At 44.1% G+C, this 18,724-nt stretch overlaps 1 long non-coding RNA gene across 1 annotated transcript; it reads right to left on the bottom strand.

The window, feature by feature from the left end:
* Positions 1–621: 621 nt before the first annotated feature.
* LOC147457122 (uncharacterized) lies at positions 622–17,856 on the bottom strand. The gene is made up of 2 exons (XR_015188075.1): positions 17,425–17,856; positions 622–828 (listed from the first exon to the last, which is right to left on the bottom strand). It is a non-coding gene; the product is annotated as an uncharacterized LOC147457122 (long non-coding RNA).
* Positions 17,857–18,724: the final 868 nt, after the last annotated feature.

The following is an 18,724-nucleotide window of genomic DNA, read 5'->3' as shown; positions in this document are numbered from 1 at the left end:
CATATATACAAAACTTGTCTTCTATCACCTACCTCTCCGACTCAAGAGGGTTGCCCAGCCCCGTGCATTACCTACCATCATCCACATGGATCAAACACCTGAAATTGAGTAGGCCCACCCACCTACAACAGCTTCCCATAGTGTTGTATCCTAGCACATAGCCATCCACACACATAAACGGCCCTTAGCACTTAGCATATCTCCACCGCTCCAAGTACCATTGGAAAATTGCCCACTTCCAACCATGCATCACCAAACACACTACCAATCTTACGACACATATATGACCCTGCCTCCCAACCATGTTGATGGATATTTTTCTATGCCTGGGCCATGGAGCAAACCCAGACAAGAAAACCCAAGCAAAGACTAAAGACGCTCAAACTTCCAAACCCAAGCCCACCAACAAGGAACTATGGCTGGAGATGTGCTACTAAAATCTGCTGCCAAGGAATGTGCATGCAATCGCAATATCAGATCTCATCAACGAATATCCACAACAAAGTGATCACTTCTTCATTCAACAAAAGAGAGAGAGAGAGAGAGAGAGAGAGAGAGAGAGAGATTGAACCTTATCTTTATTTCAAAAGAGAGAAAGTGGAGAAGAGCAAGCACGAGATATTGTGTGAAATTATTGAGCAATTATGAGTATTGGAACTATCTTTACAACAAGCTTAACAAAACTTATCTTTGTTTGTTTTCAAAAACTTTTGTCGAGGCAGCTTCATCGGCTTCAAGAACTTCGAATGATAGTGACTCAAGGCTTACACCCTATAGGGCAACGCTTCAATTTGTCTTACACCTTATAGGGAAGCGCACCCGTCGTATCTGGTAGCAAAAAACACACAATATTTCTCTCACAATGGCCTCCTCTCTCTCTTTTATCTTTGGTTTTTAACCATACAAAGGGACTCTCTCTCTCTCTCTCTCTCTCTCTCTCTCTCTCTCTCATTTAGGGCTTGCATCATCCTACTGATAGGAGCACCCACTCAAAGCAACTCTCTCTCTCGCTACATCCTTTCCTCATCCTGGCATCCTCCTCTTGCTTGGCCTCACAACCAAAACTCCCACCCTATAGAGTATGGAAAGCCATCACCTTCCCTCTCTTCATCCCAAGTGCTCGCATGCCTATACCTCCTCAGTATGGCAAAATCAATGCCCCCTCACAATCGGCTCCGTGGTGGCTCATGCACCCCCAACATCCTCTTGTCTTCTCTCTCATTTTCGCTAGCAAGCCCCAATTTTGTCTTCCTCATGCATGGTCTGCAACACATCCTCTACATGCACACCTACTCCCTTGCTCCTCAACGACTCCTCTCTTGGCGTCTACTCACGCTTTGCTTGGCCTGCAAACGACAGTGCCCTCTCGACCAATCCACACCCCCATTTCAACCCATGCCAAAAGTGATATCATGAATATTAGTTTGTTTTTAATAAACCTAAATGTGGTTTCACGCCCTCCCTGTTTTCGGCTCATGATTTCTCTCGGACTAGGTTGCAAAGGATTTCCCTCTTGACTCCAAAAGGTGATGGCCCCAATAGGTTTATTCAGTGGCCACATATAATCATTTTTTACTATACATATGTATATTTAAAAAAACTCCCCATGGACCTCGTTCACGCATAGGCTCGAAAACCTTGCAGAGGGATTCCCTCTCTTTGATCAATATTATAAAGAAGTCACCCTCCTCCTCTCACCTTTGACTTGCATGGCATACACGCTCGTTCGGTTGGATGGTCATCTTGCAGCATCAACATCTCTTGCCTCAAACTTAATTACTAGCTTCATATACCAGGATACTTTGTTTTAAAGCATGATTAGTTAGACTAGGTCTTTGCAATAGCTAGAAACCCTTCCATCGCCTGCCAAAACAAACTCCTCATGGCCGATCAAGTGAGAGTATTGTCAATGTAGTAAACTACATAGCAAACATTTAAAGTGCAAAATGCTCATGCATCAGTGCTCCTTAGGAGCTCAAAAAAAAACATCCAACACATGTAAAGCGAGATCCTCCTCAACAAGCAAACCCTGTATCTTCTTGATAGCCTACTGCACAGCCGCTCTAACCATCATACCTTTCAACCAAGACTCACATACCTTCTTTGGAAGCTTGGCCCCAACTTGTGATTCCACTTCATCTACCATAGAGCATACTTGCTACACTGGACACTCCTGTATCTTTGGCTCCATGCTCTGCTATTCACCAAAAATGCCCTTGATTCTAGCATCATCAAAACCTTCTTCATCTAATGGCCCTTCAAGGTTGATTAGCACCACTTGCTTGTCAGCTTCACTTGTCTACTCTCCAACCACCTATTCCACCGCTACATCATGCTCTGCCAAAGAAGAAAGAAACTCTCCCATACCGCATCATCTTGGTCTTCTTCATAGGCAAGGACACCTCGTCCCTCTTGGCAAACTTTTGCACTCGTTGCACCACCACAACATACTCTACTGCCACTTCAACTAGCATGGCCATTAGCATGGCACCGCACACCATCTTTACTTGCATGTCATCAAACGTAGGCTTGGACTCCTCCATTTGATCCCCATCAAGCATACTCGCTTTCACTGCTCCCTGCTCTTTATACACATTCACTGCATCTCTACTCACATGCAAGAGATCGAACTCTTCATACCTTGACCCGGATGACTCTGTTTCCCAACTTGTATCAGCATGCATAGAGCTGCTATCCACTCGGCTCAATTTCCTCTTTCGTCTTGAGCTCTGGAATTTCTTCTAGCTTTACCACTTCAAGTAAATCAACAAATTGTGCCCTCTGATCTCTAGCACACTTCAATGGAGTTTGACCATCTATACCTTAACTTCGCAACACATTTCTTGCTCGATCTGGAGCCATCGACACTTCCTCTACAGTTGGAGCCTCTCTAACAAACATCTTTGGCATAGAAACTCCTCCATCTCTTTGCAGCCATAGCACCCTCGATTCCTCATGCACCGGCACATCCTTTGCGTCAATTTTGGCTTGACTACCATTACATCAACCTGCTTAGGCACCATAGCACTTGGAAAACCATGCCTCGCTTGCCGCTTCTTCAAAATCTTCTTAATGCACCCTTTAGCTAGAGCCACCGCTGACACCAGGCCATCCATCTCCACTTTGTCTTGCACTTCTTCATGCAAGCAATCCAAAAATTGTTCAATTTTTTAAAAACCGACATTCTCGAAAAAATTACCTTGATTAGCTTCTCTCACAAAGGGCTTCAAATCCCCTTCCAAGATATGCTTCAACCCGTCCAGCTTGTGCTTCACTTCATCTAGTTGTGCATCTGCCACAAATCTGACTCAAAAAAGCCGCTTTCAGGGCTTCACAATCCGTCTTTTCTTCTTCAGGTAGGCCATCGTACCATTTCCTCGCTTTTCCACGAACGAGGAGTGCAAGAACACTCAGATCGCACCTTCTTCCCTTTACAAACTGCTTTTCAATAGAAACAACCTATAGTCTTGGAGCCAAGTTTTCAGATTGTCAATCCCAGTGAATATGGAAAAACTAGACCATGCCATCTCTAGCCGATCATGCTCTTCGAATCTTGCACTTTTGGCATCGTCAAAATCGCCGCTTCAACTTCAAATAGGAGCATTAGTGCGCTCCTCCGTGGGGGCACCAAAAGATGGAGAGGGGAATGGGAAACACATCCGACACAAACAAATACCTCTCTAAAGCTCAAGGCATTCTTAGCTTCCCTATCCTCTCATAAACACCTTCAAAAGACACAACACACGATAACATGCCACCATATGTATACCTCTCAACGTGCACACGCTTAGAAAGACCACCATTCAACTTACACACATCGCAATGTTGTTCGACACACCCGTTGTACACCACAACTCAATTTCAATCCCTTGCACCACAAAGCGATCCCCTGGCACACATCTCCACCAGCACGACACTGACGCAAAGAGCAAGAGAAAAGAAAAGAGAAGGGGGAAACAATGCAAAAAAAGGGGGGGAACGGCTTGATTTTGTTGAGCACACTGCATATACAACCAACATAATGCCTATTAATGAGCTCACACAAAGAAACATCCCTCAAGGCTTGCTCTTGGCTTTTTCGACCTTGCACGGTCCAAAACTGGGAAAAACGCCCCTTTTGAAGCAATAAATTGGGTTTTATTGAGGGTCCCTGCCCTTTTTTGGAACTCGAACTCTATAGGACCATCTTGACTCCAAATTTGGCAATCGTTGAGGCCTCTGAACTGATCTCTCTCACTTTCTTTCATTGCCACACCTTCGTGAGGCTGAGGAGGCGGGACAGTAGCGCTAGCCCTAGTGCCTCTCCCACTTTGCCTTCAAAAGTTTTTATCGAGGCTTGCAAGACCACATGGGAACCTGCCCATTGGCAGGGATGACACATCATCTGTTGCACAAAGCCGCCTGTCCACTGCCCACTGTCGATCGCTCCCAGCACGAGCCAAAACCCTGTCAGGGCCGCCCTGCACGTCATCAACACACGTAGATCGACACGCAGTGCCAGCACGAGACAAAACATCATCTGTTGCACAAAGCTGCCTGTCCACCGCCCACTGTCGATCGCTGCCAGCACGAGCCAAAACCCTGTAAGGGCCACCCTGCACCTCATCAACCACAACACACGTAGACCGACACGCAGTGTCAGCAAGCGCGGCACTATAGCGGGCCACGAAGGGAAGCTCCCTTTCTCTCTCCCTTTATGCAATGAAGGGGGCTCCCGCCCTAGGTCTTATGCCCTCCACTTCTTGGTCATGCCTATGAGCCCACTCTGCCTGCCATGTTTGCAGTTTTACAACGCATGGCCTTTCAAGGTCTTCTTTGAGCACCAACAATAACTCCAAAAACCCACGTTTTTTCCACTCCCATTCAATGCCTTGCAACTTAATGCCAGATTCTTCGATGGTTAAGCCAAAAAAATCACTTGAAAGCTCCAAGTCCCATCCTTGATTTTCAAAACCTGCAGTGCCTTTCAAAATTCCCGCACCTGAAAACCGATGCCTGCAAAGAACCGAAAAAACTTATGGCACTCTCTCTCTTTCAACTGACACCAACGTATATCCTACATACCTCGGCTACCAAGAATTCGATTGACAAGCTGTCACTTTCTATCAACTCACCATGATGTCACTACCTCCTCAAACCTGGTCGAGATCAAAAAACACTAGATGGCATGTCTACCAATGCGGTTAAATTGTCCCACAACTAGCCCCTCGCAAACCTTCCAATTGACCATAAATTTCTCATTCTAGATCCAATCATCCAGAAAGATTGGCATGCTCCACAAATTCAGCTCTTCACACCAATTCATTGACTCCCACTTTGGCCATTTGTCCCCACTTGCCCCTGTCCAAAAGGGAATCTGCCATGCATTCCATCTTTACGTTAGCATATCTTCCACATCGGTGCTCCGTTTGAGGAGCCATCTAGACCAGTTCGTAGAGCATCTCGACGACTAAATTCTCAAGCACAATTTCCACACTTTAGACACCTGGACCTACCTCCCCAATTCGCACTTTTTGGCCTAAAAACGAAATTAACCATACATCTCCACCACCACTTTCCTGCCTAGGGCCTTCATACTTGCTCTAGCATTCTGCCATGCCCCTGTCTGCACCCTTAGCACTGCTTGGCACCACTTTCAGGCTCGACCAACTTTGGTTGCAACAATGTCCTTATAAGTAGATAGGGATTGAGTGTGTTTTCCAAGAGACTAACAACCTTTGTAGACTCCATACACTAGCCTAGTCAACTCCGTCCCACGATATGACATTTATGTTTGTGGTTCTCACTATCTCTATAATATGATGGCGAGACTTGGCAATCGGAGATCTATACCATGATAGTCAAGAATACATTCCGTTTCATGTGAATGAGTTGGAGGTTCAATAAAATTAACAAGAACATCTTGATCAACACATAGTTGTCTCTATGTAAAGTGTTTACGTAAACGACTTATAAGAAAAGACGAATGAATACGAGAGTGTACAGATCGTATCTCCCACTCGCTTAAGTATTTTTTGAATGAACCACAATATCTTATAAATGTATAGATGGTTGAGTAGTTTTGAGACTTTTTGAAGCTTTTGGAACACATAAGAATACCTTTTCTCGACTTTCCATGAGGAACGTTTGGTATATTCATATAATCTTGGAGAAGTAATTGTTTATGGAGTTAGTTGAAAACACTTAGCAATAAGAGTGAGAAGGACCCTAATAAACCTTGCTTTACATTGGTTAAACCAAATATCATGAGTTCCTAGACCATGTTATACCTTGTGACTGACAACACGTGCCAAAAACAATCCCTACCTTGTAGGCCACCAATGACTATTGTAAAACAAGTGACCACTTAAAGAGTATAGATAGATGTTTGATTCCATCATTAAAAAAATTAATAAGGTTAATGAAAAATTATCAGAGAAGGTATCCGATACACTAATCTCTAACCCTTCCCATAACTACTACAATGTAGCTATGTTTGACCATGTCATCTGCATCAAAACAAGTTGTGCAACATTGTTGCACGACCAGAAAAAAACCCTTGGTTTGATTCCAAAAGTACACTACTTGGATGTTAAGAGATAGAGGAGAGAGCTTGAGCTCTTGCAACACGTACACATACAGAGATGGAGGCAAAACCTTCTAATTCTTCTTCTTTACTTGCTCAAGTTAAGAAGTCAACAAAAATAAAAGAGAAAGTACAACATAACCTGAGTGAGTTGGATGGATAAGGATGCCATCATTTCGACAGGTAGACCAAGTCGGTGTAGTCCAATTGTAGTATCACTTGCAAAGATATCTGCATCCACCAAAGCACTCCGATGATGATGATTGTTGATGATTGTCATCCAAGAGTAGTACATGTTGAGCTTTACATCTCAACACCCTCCTTGACAAGCTCAAATCGTTGCAGCTTTTGCGCTCCAAAAGCCTTCGTGAAGAAACATATGAATGGTAGTCATCTTTGTAAGGCCTAAGGTAAGACTAGCGGAGCAAGGCCCTAATATATGCATGCATCCTCAAGGGGGATCCTAAAATAGGGACCAAGGGTCTATAGAAAGGCAAGAATGGGTGAAGATGAGCATGCAGTAGTTTCTTTTTTATCCTTCTATTAGTTAATGAAACTGCCCATAGGGCTACAACCACCACCTCTTCCAGAGAGGGCTACAACAACCAAGATGGGGAGACTCTCCCAATGGAAAAACAGCATATGTACAATGGGGCTAAATCAAGAGATGGGAGGAGGGAAAAGCCACACAAGTGGACGGTAGTGCCATCTGAGTACACCCTGGACCATGGTGAAAAAAGGCCCAGAACGCCAAAGTCGAAGGAAGGCCTCTCTGCACTCCCGCATGCGATCGGAGCTGCCTTGAAGTCTCTTAAGCTGTCCTCTAAGAGTATGGATCAACTCTAACCAAAGATCGCCAACAGTCTTTGCTGGTGGTCCAAGGCGAGCCTCAAAGATGCGGAAGCAACGGGCCCACCATATGAACCAAAGTGTCAGGCCACTGATGAGCGCCCAGCACTCCTGTCTCTCACTGCGGGGCCTCTACTGCAACTCGTTGTAAGTGTCTCTCACCCTGTAACTCGAAAAACAGGGAGGGAACAGTCTCTGAGCAAGCCCGAACTGAGATAAGAACCTCCAGTCACATGAAGGCTCCCATCCATCTGGGTGGTGCTGACTCGAGAGGTGTGAGCCACTCAGCTGGTACTGCCTCTAAGATGTCCTTGCACATTCTCTGCACCCCTCTCATGCCATGAGCTGAAAGCCCTGCAACTCCTTTGACAAGCCTGAAAACTATAACCAATCACCTTAAGATCGTGTTGGACCCGCTGCCATGGGACCCCAGGAAACATGAGGCTGACTACCAACCAAGTGGCCTCTCTGAGTGCTAACCATGGGGTTCCAAACAAGGGGTTGTCGCAGGTGCTCCTCAGTGCAAGTAGGTTGCCACTGCTCCAAGCCTCGCGCAAAACCTCCCAAGATCGAAGCAAACCCATAGCAAAGTGGTCCTCCAGTCTCCTGCTCAAACCAACTCTGCACATCTCTGTGAAGATCCATCTGGTCGAAGGTTGTCAGGGGCCCCCAAGAAACATGAGGCTGACTGCCAACCAAGTGGCCTCTCTGAGTGCTAACCATGGGGTTCCAAACAAGGGGTTGTCGCAGGTGCTCCTCAGTGCAAGTAGGTTGCCGCTGCTCCAAGCCTCGCGCAAAACCTCCCAAGATCGAAGCAAACCCACAGCAAAGTGGTCCTCCAGTCTCCTTCTCAAACCAACTCTGCACATCTTTGTGAAGATCCATCTGGTCGAAGGTTGTCAAGGGCCTCCTGCCGGAGGCAACCTAGCCCGAAGCCGTTGTAGCAAGAACTCCTTCCAGGGCTCCTCACCTGGAAGAAGTCCTCGGACGATGAACTTCTATGCTGGGTATATGATCCCCAACCCTCCCTGTGAACAAGGAAGAGTGGTGACCTGGCAAGCCACTTTGGCCCGGGCTATTTGAGTGTCACATCTTGACCAAAGGAAGTTCCTGATCAGCCTCTCTACCTGGCTGATACAAGAACTCGAGAAGATCCAGCAAGAAGTGATGTACCACATAGTAGCCAACAACACCTAGTTGGCCACTATAACTCTGTCAACCAAAGAAAGTCGTGCAGAGCTCCAATGTAACAACCTCCTCCTGATAGACAAGAGGAGGGGAGCAATCTGCTGCTCGGGAGACAAGTCCAAACCAACCTGACAGCCCAAGTACTAAACTGCAGTCCCTGGGGAATCCACCTAAAACCCTCACCTAGCATCCAATTGGGCATAGGAGCACTACCAACCGAGAAAGCCACTGTCTTTCTCCAGTTGATCAATGCGCGAGATGCACAACAGCAGGTCTCAAGAGCCTACTCACACCTGTGCAAGTTGGCCTCTTGGCCATCCAAGTACAAGGCTGAGTCGTTAGCAAACTCAACGTCCAGTAGCTCAACTCCCCGAATAGGGAGTGCTAAGCCCCGTAAACCAACCTTCTATGACATTGAAAACCTGCTCATCGCCTCAGCATAGAATAGAAAGAGGAAGGGGGCAAGAGGGCAGCGTTGTCTGACCGAACGTGTGAGCATGAAACAATCACCTCTACCTCCTGACAAAAGTACCTGGTTGTGTGCTCGTCTGTACAAAACTGACACCCCTCTGATCCAAGCATCTGAGAAGCCCAACCTACGAAGAGTGCCCTCCAAAAAGTCTCAGTCAACTCTATCATAAGCCTTCTCAAAATGGAGAAGGAGAATCACCAGATCCTCACCATGGAGCCGCGCTAGGGCAAAAGCCTCGCAAAAAGTAAAGATGTTGTCAAGGATACTGCGCTCCTTGACAAAACCTGTCTGAGTCCCATGTAAAAGGCTCTCTAGAAGTGGTTGGATTCTCAAACTCAAGGCCTTCGCAAGAATTTTGTAGGTTGAGTTGAGGATGGTGATGCGGCGCCACTATCGAATCTCATCCAAGGAGCCACGAGCCACCCTCCTTGGGAATGAGGTAGATAGAACTCTCACTCATGCTATCAGGCATCTCTCCTGTGTGCAAGATGTACTGAAAAGCACTACAGAGATCTGGGCCACGCAAGTCCCAGTACTCCAAGAAAAAACTGGGAGTCAAGCCATCTTCACCTGGACAGCTACCACGATGGAGTGCACTAAGAGCTATGTGCAACTCCTCAAGCTGAAGTGGCAGCTCAAGCCTCTAACGCATCTCCTCAGTCATAAGACAAGGCATCTGTGCCCACACCTGCTCCCTGCATGCATCCTGATGCTCTGAATGAGGCTCTGTAGAAAGTAACTCACGATAAAAGTAAATAGCAACTGCATGCATGTCCTCTCGCTTAAAAGCAACCAACCCGTTGGGCCTCCTCAACTGATTGAACTTGGCATGCGTATGTCGAGGTCCCACTGCCTCAAAGAAAGCACCAGTCACTCTGTCACCCACCTGTGTCCACTGAGATGCGTGTCGATGGAAAGCAAACTCATGGAGCCGCTCCTCTGTGCTAACAAGCTCTTGGCGAGCCTACTGTAACTGCTCCTCTAACCAAGGACTGTCTAGATGCTACTCTTGCATCCTCTGCAAGGAAGCAACACCCCATCAGAGACGCTGCTCCTCCTCTCTCGCTGCAGCCAGGCGAGCCAAAGACTTCTGAAGAAAGAAACAACTAATCTGAGCCAAAGACTCCTAAAGAAAGAAACGACTAATCTGAGCAAGTCCTGATGCCACTCTATCAACAGGAGAATCTTGCATGTCCAAGCTCTCTATCTAGAGAGCCTCTACTCGCTCTCTGAGTGCAAAGTCCAACAAGACCCTATCCGAGATGCGAAGCATCGTGCTCCCCCTCCTCTGCCTATCTGCCACTATGAGGATCACTGGTGTATGGTCCGAGAAGGAGGTCCCTGCCAGAATGTCAACTGTCCCACCCAAGTCACAAAAATAGTCACTGATGTAGAAGCTATCTATCCGCGATAGATTCACTCCTCCCACTCTGCGGTCCGCCGAACAAGAGAAGGCCAGGCTATCTGGGGGCCTCACAAAGCTAGAGTGTTGCCAAACATCCGAAACCCTCAGTCATACAAAACCTCTCCCAAGTTGCCAGCTCAACTCCATGCACAGTAGCATAGCTACCACCAATCCTATCAGAAGGGTCCTCCAACATGCTGAAGTCACCCCCTATACACCACAAGAGACTCAACAATCTATGACCAAAACTCTCCTTGTGCACTCGCCACATTGAGCGCATATATGTTCAGGAAGCCCACAAGGCAACCCTGAACCTGCATAGTGATCCACTGAGCCCTGACGACACAATAATCCCTCTACCCACAATGGCTTGCTGCAAAGAATCCGCAATAGTCATATACCCCAATCTGGATGCCTCTAGGTCCAAAAGCAACTGACCAAAAAGTATCATATCGTCCACGCAAGAGCTGACCACATCGTCTAATGTGGCTCTCACATAGATGATGCTCTTGTAGCATAAGCAGATCAATCTCTCCTCCCACAAGGCAACGATGAAGCTCTTGACGGAGTCAACCCCTCTGACGTTGAAACTGGGGGCCACCTAATCCCTGCACGTTGCATGAGACGATCCTCATGGGAAGCGAGAGAGAACAGATGTTGCCGCAGTAGCTAAATGTGTTATCTTCGAGGCTGGCTTGGATGGGGAGTAATCCGCATCCGAGCTTCCTCTAGATAGGCAACTGTAGAGAGTGCCTGGCCCAAGCCCAAGTAGACCAAGCCGTACGTAAAGCAACCTCCTCTGTCCAGAAGTCCTCATGAATGTGTACATAGCATGGCGAGTACTACGTATCAGCAAAGAAGTGAACCACAACGTGTCTAGATCCTGCTGCATCTGGAGAGGTCACGGCAAACTTGGCCAATGGCCAAAGAGTCTGAAGCATGTCTGTAACTCCTAGGTCTCCCATGTGGTGAGAGAATTCTAGGACCTGTGTATAGAGCCACTCCAACACTGAGTCGAGAGTCCACTCAGTCTGGTCCCTGCAGCAAAGGGAAAAAGAGAAGCCAACCGCTGAGTCCAAGGCCTCTATCCCCCTAGCTGTAAGGAACAGAACATGATCCCTGAAGCGGGCTGCCTCAAGGTCTGATGAGGAGTCGCCGAGAAAGTGTGTAAAGTCGTAGGCAAAGAAGTCTCATCGACACTAAATGTCGAAGCTCGTCAAACCACGAGGGACTACTGCAAAGGGAGACGTTTGTATTGGTAGAGGGGATCGTAAGAAAGACTCTCTCTCTGTTGCTTAGCGACTCATGGCAAATGTATCATGCCAAGGCCGAGACATGGACAGTGACTTCCTTGAATGGACACTTTTCAGCTTTTCATGAACAATCCGCATACATTCGTGCTCATTCGTGAGTGAAACGTGCTCAACGTAAAATATGTCATGCTTAGGAAAAGGGATCACATAAACATGTTGACTAAAATACAAGAAACAATCACAAATGAAACACTCGTACAATGCATGCGTATCAATCATGCAAACACATAATACTTCCTGTGAGGGTTCTTGAAACCTAGGCTCGAGAGCCAAGAGCTGTTCTTCCTAAAGGGGTTCTTTGAACCTAGGCTCGAGAGCCAAGATCGATCCTTCGTGAATGATCGAATCTGCAACGAGGTTAGCTTCACTAGAAAAAGCATCAACTAACTCATCATCCTTGTGAACAATCACGTCATCTTCATGGAAAACATCATGCTTGTGAGAAATCACATCTTGATCATGCAAGTCATCATGCTTGTCATTGGCATCCAAATCATCATGCTTAGCAATATCATTCAAATCATCATGCTTATCTTTGTCATCCAAATCATCATGCTTGTCATACAAATCATCATGCTTATCATCGTGCAAATCATTGTCATTCAATTCATCATGCTTATCAGTCAAATCATCATGCTTCTCACAATCACACAAATCTTGTGTGTCATGCTTTGGAGAAGAAGAGACTAAGAGAGTCTCGTTTTCCCAAATCTCTTGCAACTGTGCCTGAACTTGAGAAAAGAGTCGCCATAACTCTTTGTTGTGTTGGTCACTCTTTTCTTTGAGGGCTTTGTTCTCGCAATCAAATTCTGATTGTCTCGCTTTGTTCGCTCGATCAAATTTGGCTTGACATTCTTTTTCTTCCAAGTCGTGCTTACGCTATATGGCTGTCATTCCTTCTTCGTATTCACAATCTATAGCTGCCATTTCTTCTTCGTAGGCCTTTCTGTCTGCTTCTCTTTCGCGGTTCAACTCTTCCATAGGAGTTAACACAATCCTTGACATAGATGGGGAAGGGGGAGAGTCGGAAAAACTTCATGGTGAGAAACATTCTTCTTCGCCTCTCTCATGCTCATCACCTCCAAGCGAAGTATCCATTCCGCTTCGAGTCGTGGTTTCTTGTGGGTTCTTGTGGTCTTAGGTTCTTAAGTTCACGGGGAACTTGGGTTCTTACGGGTCTTAAGGTCCTTGAGGTTCTTGAGGTTTTCTTTCGCTTGCAAACCATGTTGGAGAAGGATCTTCTCTTCACTCGAGTTCTACTCTTTTTCGCAAGCGCACCCCTTGGCAGTCTTTCGCTCACACCAAGGTTGCTTTTTCCCACCTCACGTAGATTGGCCAACCGCTAAGTGTACGATCTGCTCTCAATGAATGAAAAGGGATACAAGGGGAGGCTAGACAGGCCCTTCTTTCTTGAGATTCCTGTGACTCTTCAACAAAACACAATTAGGAATCGACACGCCTACGCGAACTTGGGTTTGTGCGACCTCAACAAGCAAAAAAAAATTCTTGTGATTCTTCTGGTTCTTTCCTTGAGTGATATAGAACACTGTCAAAGCTCAGATACCAATATTAGGTACAGCAAAATGATTGTTTGCGTTTTGCTCGAGATGAGTGCTCCAAACTATGCTCAAGGTTCCTTTTAGTTCTTATGGCAGAAAGAGCCTTTTGTTCTTAATGAAAAGTGTTATGATCACAAACATAGTGAATGGACAATGTGCGTGCAAGTGAATGAGACTGAGAGATAGAGAGAGAAGAGAGATACGACATCGGAGACGTCGTAAAACTCTCCTCCAAAGGCCCCACTCTTATCGACGAGAGTGGTCTTCTTATGATTGCACAAACTAGTACAATGCGAATGCAATGGACTGATGCAACTCAAGACTATGCCAGTGATGACAACAACTTTAGGACTGAAATCTGTGGTCTTTAGTCTGCTAAATTTCGAGACTGTTTCGATGGCTGAAAATGATTGTTTATGACTGCATTTTTATGACTGAAAATAGAGATTCTTTTGCAACCAATTAGGACTGAGTGTGTTGCTATGGAGACTGCTGAAAAACACTGCTACAATCGCTTTGGAATGGCTGAAAACCAAAACACCGAGACTACTCTGTAGCGTTTACAACGACGCTGGCCAGATCTGAAACTGCAAGTAGCGTTAGAGAAAAACGCCAGGGATTTTATGTGCTACTTGATGTGCTACTGCTAGTGATCTGTAAACGTCAGGGCTTTGAAGGACTGTCGACGATGATGCAAACTAAAAAACGCTAGGCTGATGTGTGACAAAGGTGAGGAGAACCAACAACACGAAGGCTACTCCTGGGGTTCTGTTGAGAAGGTGCATGTTGAGCATGTGCTCATACTGCCACTTCTGCCAAAAAGTACTAACTTGGGTTTGCTTCTATGTTATCTTAGCAAACTTGCCCTACCTACTTTTTTTGGAAAGTCACTTAAAAATAATAAGTGAAAAATAACAAAAATAAAAAAAATAAGCTAAATACAATAGAAAATTTTCCTAATTGATTATAATGGGATTACTGGTGATCATGTTGTGTGCAACTAGAGGATATGTATCTATGCCAAGTGACTGGACATGCACGATCTACGAATATTCACAAAAAGTGTCAGATCACTCCTAATCTAGACTGACTGGACTGAATGACCCTAGTCATGCTGTGGCTTGTCCATGAACACATAGGGTTGAATGTGTCACGTGACACTAGGTGTTATTGGTCATATTGTTTATCAAAGACATTTTGAATAACATGCGAATTCATGAATATTATAGCTTATAATGCTTATTACACAAATGCAATCTCTCTATGGGATTTATTATGGATCTACCAACCACCATACAAGTGGTTCTTGTAGATAACAATACCTAAACTTCGTAAAGTCATTCCAATCATATTCACTCTTTAACCAAGTTGGTTGTTTATAATCTGATTATATATTAATTACCCCGCAATTTTGTGAGCAAGTGTGTTTACCAATCATTTTTAGAAGTGTATGTAAACAATTTGGAAACACAACTCAATATTGTCGATCATCCAAAGGCAAATGGACAGCTTTCAAGTGTTAATCTAGTGTTAGAGAATATGCTAAGAGCATACATTAGGTGAGTATTAATCCGATTAAAAAGATTACCTCTCTAATATTAGAATTTGCTTATCATGATTTGCTTATCATGATGTAAAGCATATTACAACCAAGTTTAGTACCTTCACATTAATGTCAAGGTTTCATCCTCGATCACCAATTACGGTGGGTTCGCCTATTAATGAGAAATGACAAGTCAAGAACTTGATTGGTACTTATGAAATATGCTCGCATGTCACTTTCATGGAAAGTTTAGAAGAGGTATTCTTACAACTAACACCTACATAAAGTCCAAAAATTGGTCATTCAATTGATCACCTCTTAGTTGTGGTAACTCAATTAAAATACTCAAAAGAGTTATAAAGTCACATTCTTGCTTTCTTGCTTTTCTATATGTCACATCCAACAACAATAAATTGTCCTAAGTCTCCTTATGGTTTGAAGCATTTTATATGTGCACAATCATAGTGACATATATATTCACAAAAAGCCAATACATGACCTTTTGTGCATCTTAGTTCCAATTTTTAAACAACTTTATCTGCACAAGAGTTACACCTTCCTCTAGTGACATTGGTGCTCTCATGCTAAAATTGGTCATTTCAAACTCTTACGCATACAAGTTGTTCTCATCAAGGTTCTTGTTGACAATTTGATAGGTTTATCATTGTTGGGCAACATACTTCAAACACTTCACCCAATGTTTGAGCACCCTGAAAAAAATAGTGAGTTATCCCTTGTAACCATAATTTCCCTATTGCATAGTGCTAAAACAATATGTATGAACACTGTAACCAAATCGAACTTTTCTACACCTCCAAGATGTAGATCTACAACATGAACCTGGTATTTTTACATGCGAACCGGAACGTATAGAAAGCAAATTAAGATGCATGGTTGCACAATCCAAAAAAACCCTTGGTATAATTTCAAAACTATACTACTTGGATATAAAGACAGGAAGAGAGAGCTTGAGCTCTTACAAGCACACATATACAAAGATGGAGACAAAACCTTCTACTTCCTCACTTACTAGGGTTGATATCAACAATTCTACTTATTTGCATATTTGCATATTCACCATAACCCCCCTTCAAAGACAACCTTTTCGGAGTTGTCATAGATTTCATAATGCTAAGACTTCTCTTTCTACTCCTTGTAGATGCTTTTATCTCAAGTATTGCTTTGAGGCATGTCAAGGATTTTTGAGAAATTATTCCAAAGTTGTGATATAAAACTATCTTGGGAAATTTTAACAAGCCGTGATACTATCTCCAAGCCATGCTAGTGCAAGAGTAGAGCCTCAACTAGCCAAGTTATAGAGTATTCGCATGGCCAAAGACAATGCAATACCAAAATGAGCTCCAATCATACAATCATGTGATACGTTCTTCATGAAGCTTATATCACCCTCCAAACCCTCCCCAAAAATCATTTTAATTAAGCAATATTAATTGATGAATTACTAGGGCAACAAATATACTAATCTTAAGTTCTCCTTAGAAGAAGACAAGCTCCACTGGACGAAAGAACGTTGTAAAGCTTCCTTAATGATTTCTTCTTTTAGGAGCAACAAATGGTCTGATAGCTGTAAAATGGCTCACACATTTCGACACAACCTAAATACGCGAAATGTTAGATATCTAGACAAAATAATCTTTTAAAATTTTGGGAATTTGATTTTTTTCATTAAAAAATCCCCATCCCAAAATAAAAGACCCAACTCCAAACAAACAAGATGCGATTAATTATTTATGATCATAGAAAAGCACAAGAAACATCTTTCACCTTCAAACGTGAAGCACTAGCAATCTCACGTCATGCATCATCATCAAGTAACAATGCTAGTTCTCTTTTCATGTAGGTCTATTTTTTTCGACTTCCCACCTTAATGCCACACATCTTCTTTCTTCATTCTACTCACCATGTCTCCCTCCAAACTATTTGATTCATACAAGATGCTTGAGAGTTGGATCAAATCTTCCCCAAAAGAAATTAATAGAGTAAAGTCATCCCAACCTAGAATTTAAAATCCTTCTCAAAATAGGAGCCCACCCATAATGGATTTGGGTGGTACAACAAGGCTCGCTACACATTATGACTACATCAAAAAGAGTTCAAGCCTCACCATAAATATTTTCCGTAATATCATCAAAGAATACAACAAACCTCAGTATACCAATGCTAAATATACACTTTTTGAAGTGACTAGAAATAAACTTATTTCCACGAATTAGAGAAAACCTATAAGGCTTAAAATTGAAAGTACTTCAAAAAATATATACTAAACTCCCCAAAAAAAATTGTAGGTTATTTCCACCTCCAAAGTTTGTTTTTAAAATTTGACGGTGAGATTACAGAAAACCTAGGTTTTATTCGAGCACGGAGTCATGGATAGAATTGGAGACAGGTGGACTATATCTATACTTTCTTACACTAGATATGTGGGACTATTCTCACCTGTCCAATCTTCAAATTAGGGTTTCAAAGCTTGGATGTTACACGAAATCTGAGCAGTGTTGACAATGTGTACCTGCTTATTTGCTTCAAAACGTTGCCTTTCCTCCTTTTGCAGCAAGCGTGGCTGCATGTTTCACCACGCCAATCCAGGTAGCATTCGGGAGTAAATGAAGGTCGATCTCTCGACCTCTCTCTCTCTCTCTCTCTCTCTCTCTCTCACACACACACACACAACAAGTCGCGATTCGACTTCCCTCAGTTACATGTAGATTTCATCAGTGGAATGCATCAGACAAGGCTGAAACATTATCTCATTCTTCATCAACGGGAAGCCGCAAGCGAAAACAAGAGACTCGAGAAGGAGAGGGCGAGATCATTACACGTTTTAAGGGACGCCACATTAGGGTTCACACTGTGCGGCCCTCCACCACAACTCATTGAGCACAGGGTCTCACAATTGCCTTCTAGTAAGGCCAGTGTCACACACGCTGCCCGGCAAGAGCAACGCTCAAAAGCAGCTATGGATGGCAGTTTTTGATATGCCCAAAGGGCATAGCTCTTTTCCCTGCCTAAATTATGAAAAATTTGTTCAAGTCTTTAAACAAAAATTATTGAAATATGAGTGGAAAATTTATGGGTTTATAAATGTTGGCTTTTCAGTTCCATGTCATGATGTCTAGAGAAGATGGGCTCTCGACTCACCAAGCAATATCTCTTTAGGCTTTGCATTTATGTTCTCTCTCTCTCTCTCTCTCTCTCTCTCTCTCTCTCTCTCTCTCTCTCTCTCTCTCTCTCTCTCTCTCTCTCTCTCATCGTAGGTCATGTTAAACCATTCCAAGCCCTCTAAAGAATCGGTAGAGAGGCCGATGCAAGCTTGCAATGAATCCTCAGCCTCCCTTTCTCATTTCTTTGCTCTCTCTTTCTGCTTGATATTCCATCCATGAGAATAACACACCCTTGTCAATGCACTTCCTTCACAGTTTTGACACTTGCATAGTGGGACAACGATGAGAGCGTAGTTTCTCCACTTCTTATCTAGCTGATCCACGTTATTGTTTCTTGCTCAATTCTCCCTAGTTGCCTCTTCGATGATGAGGTAATTTGGTGTGCATCTCTCTCTCTCTCTCTCTCTCTCTCTCTCTCTCTCTCTCTCTCTCTCTCTCTCTCTCTCTCTCTCTCTCTCTCTCTCTCTCTCTCTCTCTCTCTCTCTCTCTCTCTGTGTGTGTGTGTGCGCGCGCGCGCGCACGCAAATGCGGTGTGTGTGCAGAGAGCGAGAAAAGGAGAGAGAGAACACAGGATGTGGGTGGAGCATCTCAACACAATGTGTAGGAGAGAGCTCCTTATTCTTCTAACTAGCAAAAAATAAGTGTGCA

This window comes from Adiantum capillus-veneris, chromosome 5, assembly GCF_014529385.1.
Source record: "Adiantum capillus-veneris isolate H3 chromosome 5, ASM1452938v2, whole genome shotgun sequence".
NCBI classification, from domain to species: domain Eukaryota; kingdom Viridiplantae; phylum Streptophyta; class Polypodiopsida; order Polypodiales; family Pteridaceae; genus Adiantum; species Adiantum capillus-veneris.
Note: the sequence above shows the minus strand (reverse complement) of the source record. Positions and strands in the feature narration are given on the sequence as shown.